The sequence below is a fragment of the Garra rufa genome, chromosome 2 (assembly GCF_049309525.1).
Source record: "Garra rufa chromosome 2, GarRuf1.0, whole genome shotgun sequence".
Lineage (NCBI taxonomy): Eukaryota > Metazoa > Chordata > Actinopteri > Cypriniformes > Cyprinidae > Garra > Garra rufa.
The window spans coordinates 49,672,252-49,684,151 of record NC_133362.1 but is presented as its reverse complement, the minus strand read 5'-3'; the positions used below and the strand labels follow the sequence as shown (position 1 = coordinate 49,684,151).

The 11,900-nt window shown below is 35.8% G+C and overlaps 1 non-coding gene across 1 annotated transcript; it reads left to right on the top strand.

Moving 5' to 3' along the window:
* Positions 1-595: 595 nt before the first annotated feature.
* LOC141326935 (small nucleolar RNA U3) lies at positions 596-811 on the top strand. The gene has a single exon (XR_012354266.1). It is a non-coding gene; the product is annotated as a small nucleolar RNA U3 (small nucleolar RNA).
* Positions 812-11,900: the final 11,089 nt, after the last annotated feature.

The following is an 11,900-nucleotide window of genomic DNA, read 5'->3' as shown; positions in this document are numbered from 1 at the left end:
GACAGTCAGACTATACTCTGTCTTGCCCAAGTCACGTAATTACAGACACACAGTAATAGTAATGTCACTAATCAGGTAGTCAAACTATACTTTGTCTTACCTGATCAGAGACATCACGAAGGGGTCACCAGATTGTTAGAACCTCTGTTCTGGGTCACTGCAGTTTCTCAGGTCTGTCGAGTGGATCAGCAACAAGCGCGCTTGGGATAGACAACAACACACCAAAGTCTAATACAAGTTGGTTTATTGTTATCTACTAAAGAAGATGGGGCAGTCCCATCTTTTATACAGCACCCTTACAAGCCTTCATGTAGGCGGGGGTTCACATATCATTTAAGCAAATACTTCTACATATGGGAAGGAAAATTACAGATGATCCAGGGCAACTATAAGGATGAGAGGAAGATAGTGCAGCCGCACTCAACTGGTTTCCTGACGACAGATAACCCTGAAACAGACAGACAAAACATTCCCAGAACGAACTGTTTCTCTTAACTGAAGTAAACTGCAAAGAACAAAACTACAAAATATTAACTCAAGGAAACTGCACTGAAAAACACATTAATGAAAAACACATTAATTCTTATAGGAGGTCAAGACTATACTTTCAGGGATCATTTCTGTAGTTTCTAACTAGGAAATGTGTTTCAAAAGTGTAGTGTCTCCCAAACTGCGATGATGAGTTTTGATACTCTTTTCTGAGCGTGAATCGGGTGTGGAGTAATGGTTTATTTCATATGCTCCACACCATTGATGAACGTTCTGTGTGGCATTTATGCAGCATAGAAGAAGAGAGTATGATCAGAGTGGTCTTTGAAAAATGTAAATATTAGATAAAAAATCTTATGAGTAGTTGTGATTGATTGAATATCACATATGATTCCGTTTGTAGTTAATTGTTTAGCTCATAATTGGTGTATATCTGATGAAACTACTTTTTTTTTTTTTTTTTTTTTTTTTTTACATTTTTGTTGGTGGGGGTCGCCATCCTTGAGATTCAGAATGTCAGGATAAGATGTCAGCTGGTTCTATCAACTTAAAGTTGCCATAAAATGCATTGAGAGAATATTTTAATTTGTTCTTTGATATCTACATAGAAGGTATATGGCATAGGAAAGGGCAAACAATCTCCAGAAACGGTTTTACAGGACCATTTACAACCCTAGGATTTGTCCCTAGAATGAAATGCTCTGTTATTGCCTTTTTTGGAAGCTTCATGAATATTAATGAGCTCTGCTCCGATTGGCTGTTTCACAGAGCTGCTCATCTCTATAGCTGGCACACTGATAAAAATATATATTTAATTAGGAGCTCTAGCCGCTTTTAATATGTGGTTTGTTGAATCTGCCGTTTTGAATCGCAGACATTTTAGTCTCATTACTGTGATCCATGTGCTCTGTGTAAAGTTATAATGCAGAGGGAGCTCTTCTTACCACACAAGTTCAGCTGCTTCTCGGTGATACTCTGGATCTGTAAATCATTCGCCATCATCAGCGCAGTTATTTCTCCATCATTCACCATCATCAGCGCAGTCATCTCTCTGTTTATGTGGTAAGTGATATCTTTTGTACTGCAATGTAACAGGCTAGTGCTAGCATTAAGCTAACCGTGTCCCTTCAGTGGCTTGCCTTGTTTTACTGATGTACTGACGTTACCGATAATTGGGCGATGCAAATGTTGGAGGCGTAACTATTAACGATCCTGGGACTGTTGCGTAACAGTCGGTGTTATGTTGGAATTGACATATAAATCTAGTGTTCTCAAAAGACCACCGAAAAATAGAAGATTTATCCTTATCCTTATATAGATTTATCCTTGATTTCCATAAGAAAGGTGCCCCAAATTGGTGGAAAATCACATCTCAACCATACGCTGTCCAAAGCATTGAACCGCCTTCACGCGGCAAGACAGAACATGTTGTTGGCCTGCACTGCTGGGTCAAACTGCGCTTCCCAAAAACAGATTGGGTCAAAACTGACAGAAGAAAACTCTAAGCCTGCTCTAAGCCCTACCCACGGGACGGCTCGACAGTCTCGCACAACGCGAGAGCCTCCGTTTCGCCTGTGTCATTTGGGAGCCGATGAAAACTGCCTCCGACCCGGTGAAGGAAACCACAACCAGCCCGCGGGGGCAGGTCGTGAATAGTTGGAACACGCTGACAGCCAATGAAATGCAAGCTTTGTTGCCACTGTCCAAGGTTTTGAATTACACCGACAACCAATCAGATTTTTTCACATTATTTGGGGTAAACGTCTGGACCGGGGTTCGAATCCCGCTCACTGCAGTTTTGCGCTCTGCTCAAATGTGAACTTAAAGCAAATGTAAACACAAAAAGACACCCTACAGCCTTCCAGTAAAATCGTTACATCATTATTTACATGAAACAATTATTTATATTTCTTTTATGTGTGGTTATTGGCCAAAGTAGCTACAGTATTGAATCAGCACCTTGTATAGCATCAGATTTATAAAACATATATAAATCTTACTCAAAATTCAAAATTTATTTGTCATGTTATGTTTATAATGTTTTATTTGACATATGTTAATAAATATATTTTATATTATATATATTTATATGTAAAACATATTTTATATATTCATATATTTTTATTTTTGTATTTACTATATAAATACTGAACTTATAAATGTTATCAAAATTCAATATATATTTGTCATGTTATTCTGCAAATTCCAAATGTACAAAATAAGGCAGCAACTTTATATTAAATTTTATATAATTTATACATAATGAAATTTTTATGTATTTGTATAGTATAATATATATATATATATATATATATATATATATATATATATATATATATATAATTTGCAACTGTAAATCCTGTAAATTTGTTTTTAAAGTTTATATGTTTTTGTGGGTACAAACAAGTGTGATATATTTTAGTTGCATTTCTACTTTATTAATTTTATTTTGCTTATTTTTGTAAATGTGTGTTTATTGGCCAGTTTAGCTCAGACAAAATTAAGCAGAAATAAATGTTATTTATTAATGTCAGGTTTTAATCTACAAACATCAAATTAACAAAAGATTTAAAATGTAAAAAAACAACATTTTAATTTATATGACATAAAAATAATATTGACATGAGTTGTGGATTTAAAAGGTTTCTAATCAGTTATTATTATAGTTACAGAGTTATATGAAGTAGATGAAACTATAAAACAATAAAAACTATCAATGAAATCTAAATAAATCCAAAGAACATATATAATTATTTACAGAAAACAAAAGGAAAAAAAGACTTATTTTCCTTTCTCTGCAATCCATCTTTGCTTTTCTGCCTCATAAAAAGCAGAATCTTTAATGTCTTTCCATGTCAACTCTTTGTCCATGCCCTGATCTTTGTAAATAAAAAAGACTTTAGCAGGACAGTATATGTATTTCCCTGATACCCCGGGGAAAGCCCGTGTGAACATGTGGACTGTTTGGGCCCTGCTTCAGTTCCATTTTGCAGAATCTGCACAGGCGACCAGTGGGTTGAGGTTGCGTATCAGACCTCTTCCGTTTCTGTTGCCCTTCTCCTCAACTCGTTTTTTTGTGGCTTCCAGTTCCCTCTGAAAAAACTCTGTCTCCAAAAGTCCTGAAAAGGCATTCTTTGGTTTGTTAGACCTTCTGCACTGTAGGTTGTAAAAACCTTTGTTGAACAATAGAAGTATCTAACAGGACCCTGTTGGTAAAAGAAGTGAATGGAGGAGCCATCATTCTCGTACCGATATTTGGGCTGTCCACAGGCGAGACAGGTCTTTTTTGTTTCTTTTTCTGTTCGGTGGGTTGTTGCTGTTGCTTTTGCTGCAGCTGCTGTTGCTGTCTCTCCATAATTTCTTCCACAATTTTCTCAACACCCACGTGAGTCATAGGTGTGGTTGGAGGAGGTGCAGGTGTGAGCATGACTGCTGGAGTCACAGTTGTAACTGGAACACTAGTAGTTTCACTACCCTCTGTCAGCGAATACCAGAGTTGTTGTGTCTCAACAAGTTTTTCTGGACTTGTATTTAAGGAAGAACTGGTGTTTAAGAGTTTTGCAAGGTGTTTGACATACTGTGAGATGTGTAATCTTGTGGTTGAATGGAGCATGCTGTTAGGGTCAGTACAGGAACTGTGGACCATTGCTGCATACTCCTGATCCACAAGCTTAAGCATGTCCTTCTTTCCATGGTGTTTCTTTAGTAAAGTGTCAAAGGTCTCCTTCATTGGGGCTGTCCACTTTTTGTGATCTAACACAAACACTCTACCACCAGTCTTCACAGGTCCAGTGCGGCTGCTAGCAGGTGAGGCTTTCATGGGCAAAGGTGGTGTGAATGTGGCACCTACAACAATCACATTACATTTAATCAGTATTTAGCCAAGATGATAAATAGCAGAAAAGTTTTGGTTTGACCATCTGTTACTACTCACCTGTTTCTGAACGAAGATCAGCGTGACCAGGAAAAGATGAGGACAGAGAAGGTACAGGTTGGGGACTGGAGGTCACTACAATAGCAAGTAAACAATTGTAAATGCATTTTTAAGACAAAAATACAAATGAGATACTGGGATGACATGACACTGTGTGTCTAACAAATGTTCACCTGTCTCTGAAGAATGCTCAGCCTTGCATGGAAAAGATGAGGACAGCAAGGGCACAGGCTGGGAACTGGCAGTCACTACAACAACAACAACAACAACAACAGAAACAACAACAGAAAATGAAACACTTTGTAAAAATATATATAATGAAGCATATATGTCTTTTCAGTTCCTGTGTCTGTAAAAGTTTACCTGACTCTAGATAAGGACTTGGAGTCACATCAAGAGGAGCAGAAGTGTATTGCGACATGGCAGTGGATGTGTCACTCTGCTCAGCTGGATGTACTTCAGTCGTCTTGGTCTTGTGCTTTTCCCAGTCCAGGACAACAGGGCGACATCCAGGTTCAACATACTCCAGCCCAAATCTTTCTCCAGTATCTCTGCTAGATACCCAAAGGGCAGGATACTTTGGCACACCTAACAGCCTTTCTGAGACTGTATTCATCTCTGCCATCTAATGCGCCACCTGGCTTGAGAAACCAGTTCTCAAAGACTTAATTTTAGTCATTATTTGGGTAGCACACATATTCTGAATGCCTTCAGCATAATTCAAATTAGCCATTTTAATCTAGATTAATCTAGATTAATTTCAAGATTTAATCTAGATTAATCTAGATTAAAAAAAATAATCTATGCCCACCACTAATATATATATATAAACAAAAGAGTGAAACATCTTCTAGTGTGGAATGTGATTCACTAGACATGCTAAGTAAAAGTAAATAAATATAACACACCTGTAGTTGGTACTGAAGGCTCTGATTGTTCCAAAAAGGCTGGCTCTTGGACAAGAAACTTCAACTCTTTAGGAAGAGGCACAGGTGTCTTCTGAGCTGGTACTGTGGACAAAAGTATTGTGACACATCACAAAATAAAAAACAAAACAAAAAAAACAAATGTATTACTTTTGTAAACAAGGCAAATAGTTAAATTGGTGATCAGAACTGTAATTTATTTACCATATCCTGACAATTCTTGAAGGCCACTTTTGCCATCAGCAGGTGGTTTGGAGAGGGCAGCAGATGTTACTGAAATATAGAACATTTTACAATTAGAAACATAAAAGAGCTGGTGTTAATAAAGACACAAAGCTACTGAATTCACCCTTCACCCAAAGTTGAACACATCTATTGACTGAAAACAAAATCATCTGAAGATGGAAGGAAAAATGTAGAAAGAACAGTGTAAAATTCATAATAAAAGAAGTACTTACCCAGACTGGAATCAATTCATACTCCTTAGGACAGTTAGTATATGCCAACGGCGAACACACTGTTATTGGAACATGGCTAGAACATAGCCAGAACACAAACAACACAATAAAGGAGGATTCAATTCATGTTCAGCTTTTCTTCTCAGTGCTGAACCTCCTGCGGAAACACCTTTTTACTGCTTTGGTAGACCGTTCCAGTTCAGCAGCTGACAGCAGTGGTGGAGATGTGGCTGTTGGGGAACACACAAAGCATTAATCTAGATGTACACACTAACTTCAAAGCCTTGACTTAAAATTTTGAAATATTTTACTGGCACTAGACAGACAGACAGACAGACAGAGAAAGAGATAGACAGACAGGAGGATGGACAGACAGACAGACAGATGAATGGACAGATGGATGAACAGAATGGCAGACAGGTGAACATACAGTCAGACAGATAGATGTTTGGATATGTGCAAATGAAAAAAAAACAGCAAAAATCATCCAAATAACTTACTTTGCACTTGTAGCTTGGAGGGGGTGATGCTTAGCATTGCTTGCTCTAGGTCCTCATCCTTCTCCATCTCTATACTGAATTGTGGTGGCAGTGGTGGAGAGGCAGCTGTTGGGGAAAACACACAAAACAATAATGTACATTTTTTAAATAGTTATAACAGTTTTTTAAGATAAACGTTTAGTAGAAATCAAATGCTAAAAGAAAAAAATCTTAACTTACTTTGCACCTGTAGCTTGGAGGGGGTGTGATGCTCAGCATTGCTTGCTCTAGGTCCTCATCTTTCTCCATCTCTGTATTGAATTTTTTTTTTAATATTTACGTTTCAGTTCATGTCATGTTCCTACAAACTGAGGTTTATTTACCTTAAATAAAAGCTAACTTATTGTTATACTAGTTACTACTGAACAAGTATACATTACAATAAAATAAACATTTATTTACCCATGGGTTCATCTGGGGATTTTGAGGCAGAAACAGGTGAGGGGTGGGTGGATTGCTGTCTCTTTCGCAGGTACTGCTGCAGCTTGTGCATATGTGTCCCTGGGACGCAGCTCTTCCTCATAATGAAGTCTGCATAGCCATCCGCTTTGCTGTCCCATATCTCCTTCCAGGTGCTCTTGGCCCGGGAACCAAAGCCAACCAGCTGGTCATCTTCTGATGAGGCTGGCACAACAACCACTTTACTGGCCTCATAACTGAGAAGAGACTGGATCTCTTCAAAACTACAATCATAGTTCACAAAGGACAGTAGACTGTCTTTGCTATGCCCCTCAGCTTTAGGGATGCCTGACGCCTCCTCCTTCTCCAGGTTCTTGATGAGATACAAAATGTACCCTACATCATTTTCCAACAGCCACCGGAAAGACTTCCCTTTGTACTTCCCAAACTGCAGGATGTAGTCTCCCAGGACCTCCTTCTTGTCGGAAGCATCCCCTCCTCTCTGACGTACCACTGTCAGGGCATTTTGCCGCACAAGGTTCTGCCTCATGGGCGCAGACTTGTCCTGCAGAGTTGGGTCATTCTTAATCCGCCTGGCTTCCTCAGATGGATCCTGAAGAAGAAATCCAAGTGGTCCCTTGCGGAACACAACAGAGATTCTCCCTGGGAAAAACTGGAATTTCCTCTGCATGATCTACAATCAAACAAAAATAGAATTTTAGGGTTAATTTCAGAAGATACTTTAAAAAGATATTGTCAAACCATGAAATATCACTATCTGTTTCATTGCACAGTTATCAGACTCAAATAACTTGGCCAGATCTTGTTGCTGTTCTTTTCTTATCTCCAAACTTCAATCACATAGTTCCAGAGGTCAGAAGACAATGCTTTTTCACACCTCTTTCACCCTTAACTGCTCTGTGTCCGTGGGGGAGTGCAGGTGTGTTTGCCTGAATGAGCACACACACACAGAGCAGATAAGGATGAAAGAGGTGTGAAAAAGCATTGTCTACTTGACCTCTTGAACTACGTGGCTGAAGTTTAGAGATGAGAGACTAAAGATACTGTCCTACTCTCAGACTAATTATACATTACAGTGAGCAAAATGGCCTTAGTAACAGCTATTTATACTATTTCAGACTGAAACATAAATTATTTTAAACTTTTTTCAGGACAATTATTATGGTATTACCATAGTAGGCTGTGTATCTTTGAATGAGCACACACACACACACACACACACACACACACACACACACACACACACACACACACACACACACACTACTATGGTATTAACATAGTAATTGTCCTACTAAAAGATGAAAATAATTTATGCTCAAGTCTGAAATTATATAAATAACTCTTAATTATGCTATTTTGGTTAGTATGTGATCATACAGGCACATACATAGACACGCACACATACAACCTACTATGGTAATACCATAGTAATTGTCCTGATAAAAGTTACAAATGCTCCAGTCTGAAATGGTAAAAATAGTTGTTGCTTAGGCTATTTTGGTCACTGCAATGCATTAGTCTAACAGTAAAGCAGTTCTAAAGGCTCATTAAAACAGTACAACAGTACTAGTACAGTTCCTAGCGATGTATAAACACTTATTACAGTTATTTACTAGTTGAATTATGTGATGTACATTGTTTATTTAGTGTCACGATATGACAACTATTGGCAATAATGGAAAAACGATCGTTCATTCGTTATTTATCTCATATAAACAAGCGATGTTGAGGTAATGTAATGACAACATCGTAAGAAACGGACTGATAGGCTTATTTAACCCCACGGCATAGAAATTATACCGATATAAAGTTGGTTCGACGTTTGACGTTTGACATTTGTCAGAGATTCAGCCTTGGAAATCTTCAATAGTTCTTTAACGATTGAGCACAATGACAAGAAACATATTATGTTCTAACTGTTTGCAAATGTAGAAGAGAACACACAATATGTTTTATTTGTTTTAATCTGCCTTAAGGAATTGTAACTGATAGAGTTTATAATGTAATAGTGCAGGATAGGGACCGTCTGCAAAGTGCAAAACGCAGAGCAAAAAGCACAATTATTTCATCTAAATGCTTCACTTGTGAAATGTATAAAACATAAATTTCAAATTTAAGGGTTGTGTCTTATTACTGGTTCATAAAAGAACATTTAGATATATATTTTATTCACAGATCTATAGCGCAACAAAAGTTATTGAAATGAAACCATTGAGTAAAAGCTCCTAAAGCATGACAAATATTGTGCAGTTTACCGCCCCCTAGAGGAAGATACCGAACTTGTTTTGACCAAATTTGACATTCAGGAGTTTAAATGTATTAATTTTAGAATGCACACAGTTTGATATGTAAACTCCAGGTGGTGTGTCTGGTTACTTGTTCAAAGATCAATATTTACAGCCATCTTTCACTATCAAATGTAAATCAGGATGTACGCTATTGAATTCAATTTGAATCTGTTAACACATTCATTCTTGAAACATACAGTTTTGCCAGATCAATTTCAAAGGTTGTGTCTTATTACTGGTTCATAGACCAACAATTCAATGTTGGTTTTATTCACAAAACTACAACACAGCACATGATATTAAAATATCAACGAGTAGGTCAATCAATGTAAAGTACATATGTTCTTCCATCTTAACTTCAAAGAATGTGTCTTATTACTGATTCATAGGAGAACATTTTGGTGTTGTTTTCAGTCATGTAACTATAATAGAACACATACTATTGAACATGAAAGCACTACATAATTTACTTAAAAATAAATACAAGCTTCTGTCTCAGCTTCAAAGGGTGTGTCTTGTTACAGATTTCATAAAGAACATTTTGCAGTGGTTTTCATTGTCAAAAGTGATGCAGAAGTCACGCTATTGATATCAAAAAATCACTTGTGAAACCTTCCAAAGAGTGTCCTGTATTACTGCCCCCTAGAGGAACATACTGCTGTTTTGACTGAGTTTGACATTCAAACTTAAAAATTAATTTAAAATCAGTACTGTCTTCTATCCTAACGTCAAAGGCTGTGTCTTGTTACAGATTTTATAAAGAGCATTTTGCAGTGGTTTTCATTGTCAAAAGTGAAGCATAAGTCACGCTATTGATATTAAAATATAGCTTGCCAAACCTTTAAAAGAGTGTCCTGTATTACTGCCCCCTAGAGGAACATACTGCTGTTTCGACTGAGTTTGACATTCAAACTATTTAAATAAATTCATTTAAAATGCATACAGTTTTCTGTCTCGACTTCACAGGCTGTGTCTTGTTCCTTGGGTCTAAAAGAGCATTTCCATGTAAGTTTTACTGTCATGTGTAAATCAGGATACATGCTATTGAATTCAATTCAAATCTGTAAATAAATTCATTTAAAATGATTGCAGTTTTATTTCCTCAAATCTTAAGGGTGTGTCTTATTACTGATTCCTAGAAGAACATTTTGGTGGTGGTTTCAATCTTGTAACTATAATAAGACACATTCTATTGCACATGAAAGCATTACAAAATTTAGTTTAAAATAAATACAAGCTTCTGTCTCAGCTTCAAAGGATGTGTCTTGTTACAGATTTCATAAAGAACATTTTGCAGTAGTTTTCATTGTCAAAAGTGATGCAGAAGTCACGCTATTGATATTAAAATATAGCTTGTGAAACCTTTAAAAGAGAGTCCTGTATTACTGCCCCCTAGAGGAACATACTGCTGTTTCGACATTCAAAATAATAAATTAATTATAATCAATATAGTCTTCTATCCTAACTTCAAAGGCTGTGTTTTGTAACTGGTTTCTAGAAAAACATGTTGATGGTAGTTTTAGTCACAGAACTATAATAGAACACATACTATTGAAAATTAAACCAATGCAAGAAGTAGTTTAAAATAAATAGTTTGACATTCAAACTTATGCATTTATTTAAAATCAATACAGTATTCTATTTCAACTTCAAAAAGTGTGTCTTGTTTATGATTCCCAAATTAACATTTTAAATTCAGGTTTTACTGTCATACGCCATTCAGGACACACGCCATTGAGTTAAATCTTGTAAATTCCTTTTTTTCCCTTTATTTGTCTTGAGTAGTTAAACTGTCCACTATTCTTAAACATATAAACATCTACATTCTACAGGTCTCATAAACTCTTTGGGTAGTAATTTTGTCTTCTGGGAAACATATAGTTTTTTTTTTGTTTTTGTTTTTTTCTGAAGCTTCTGACATAATTCAGCTATTACTTTGTGTTGTGGACTATATGTAAACATCTTTGATGCAAAATGTTTTACTTTGGGACTTTAGAACAGTTCTAAAAAATAAAATGCATTTTGTGTGATCCCTCTTATTTTGGTTAAAAAAAGTAATAAAATAAAAACATTTAGCAGAGTCTGCAAGGGTTGTGTAAACTTTTGACCACAACTGTGTATATTCATAGAACTGTAAGTCAGACTAAGTCCTAGTAGTGAAGTCAAATGAACCCTTTGTACTCTACGACAGTGAGCAAATGTTTATATTTATTTATTGTTTACCAACTGTTACTTAGAATAAAAAATAAATAAATGTTACCCACCAAAATAAACAATTTAAATAGATAAATAAATATATTAATTCATTCATTAATTTAAAAAAAAAAATCAGTAATTCTTATTTTTCATGTTTGTCAGTTGCACTCATCCAGTAATTGTAATTATTGAACATGATTTTTTGTTGTTTAAATACCTTCTGTAATGGTTTATTATTATTATTGTTATTGTTATTGTTATTGTTATTATTATTATTATTATTATTATTATTATTTATTAATATCAGTGTTCATTGAGCAGTATCATTTCCTGTTTGAATAAATTTTCTATATTACATATCACTGAAATAACATATGTGACCCTGGAGCACAAAACCAGTCTTAAGTCGCTGGGGTATATTTGTAGCAATAGCCAAAATTACATTGTATGGGTCAAAATTATAGATGTTTCTTTTATGCCAAAAATCATTAAGAAATTATGTAAAGATCATGTTCCATGAAGATTTATTGTAAAATTCCTACTGTAAATATATCAAAATGTAATTTTTGATTAGTAATATGCATTGTTAAGAACTTAATTTGAACAATTTTAAAGGCGATTTTCTCAGTATTTAGATTTGTTTGCAC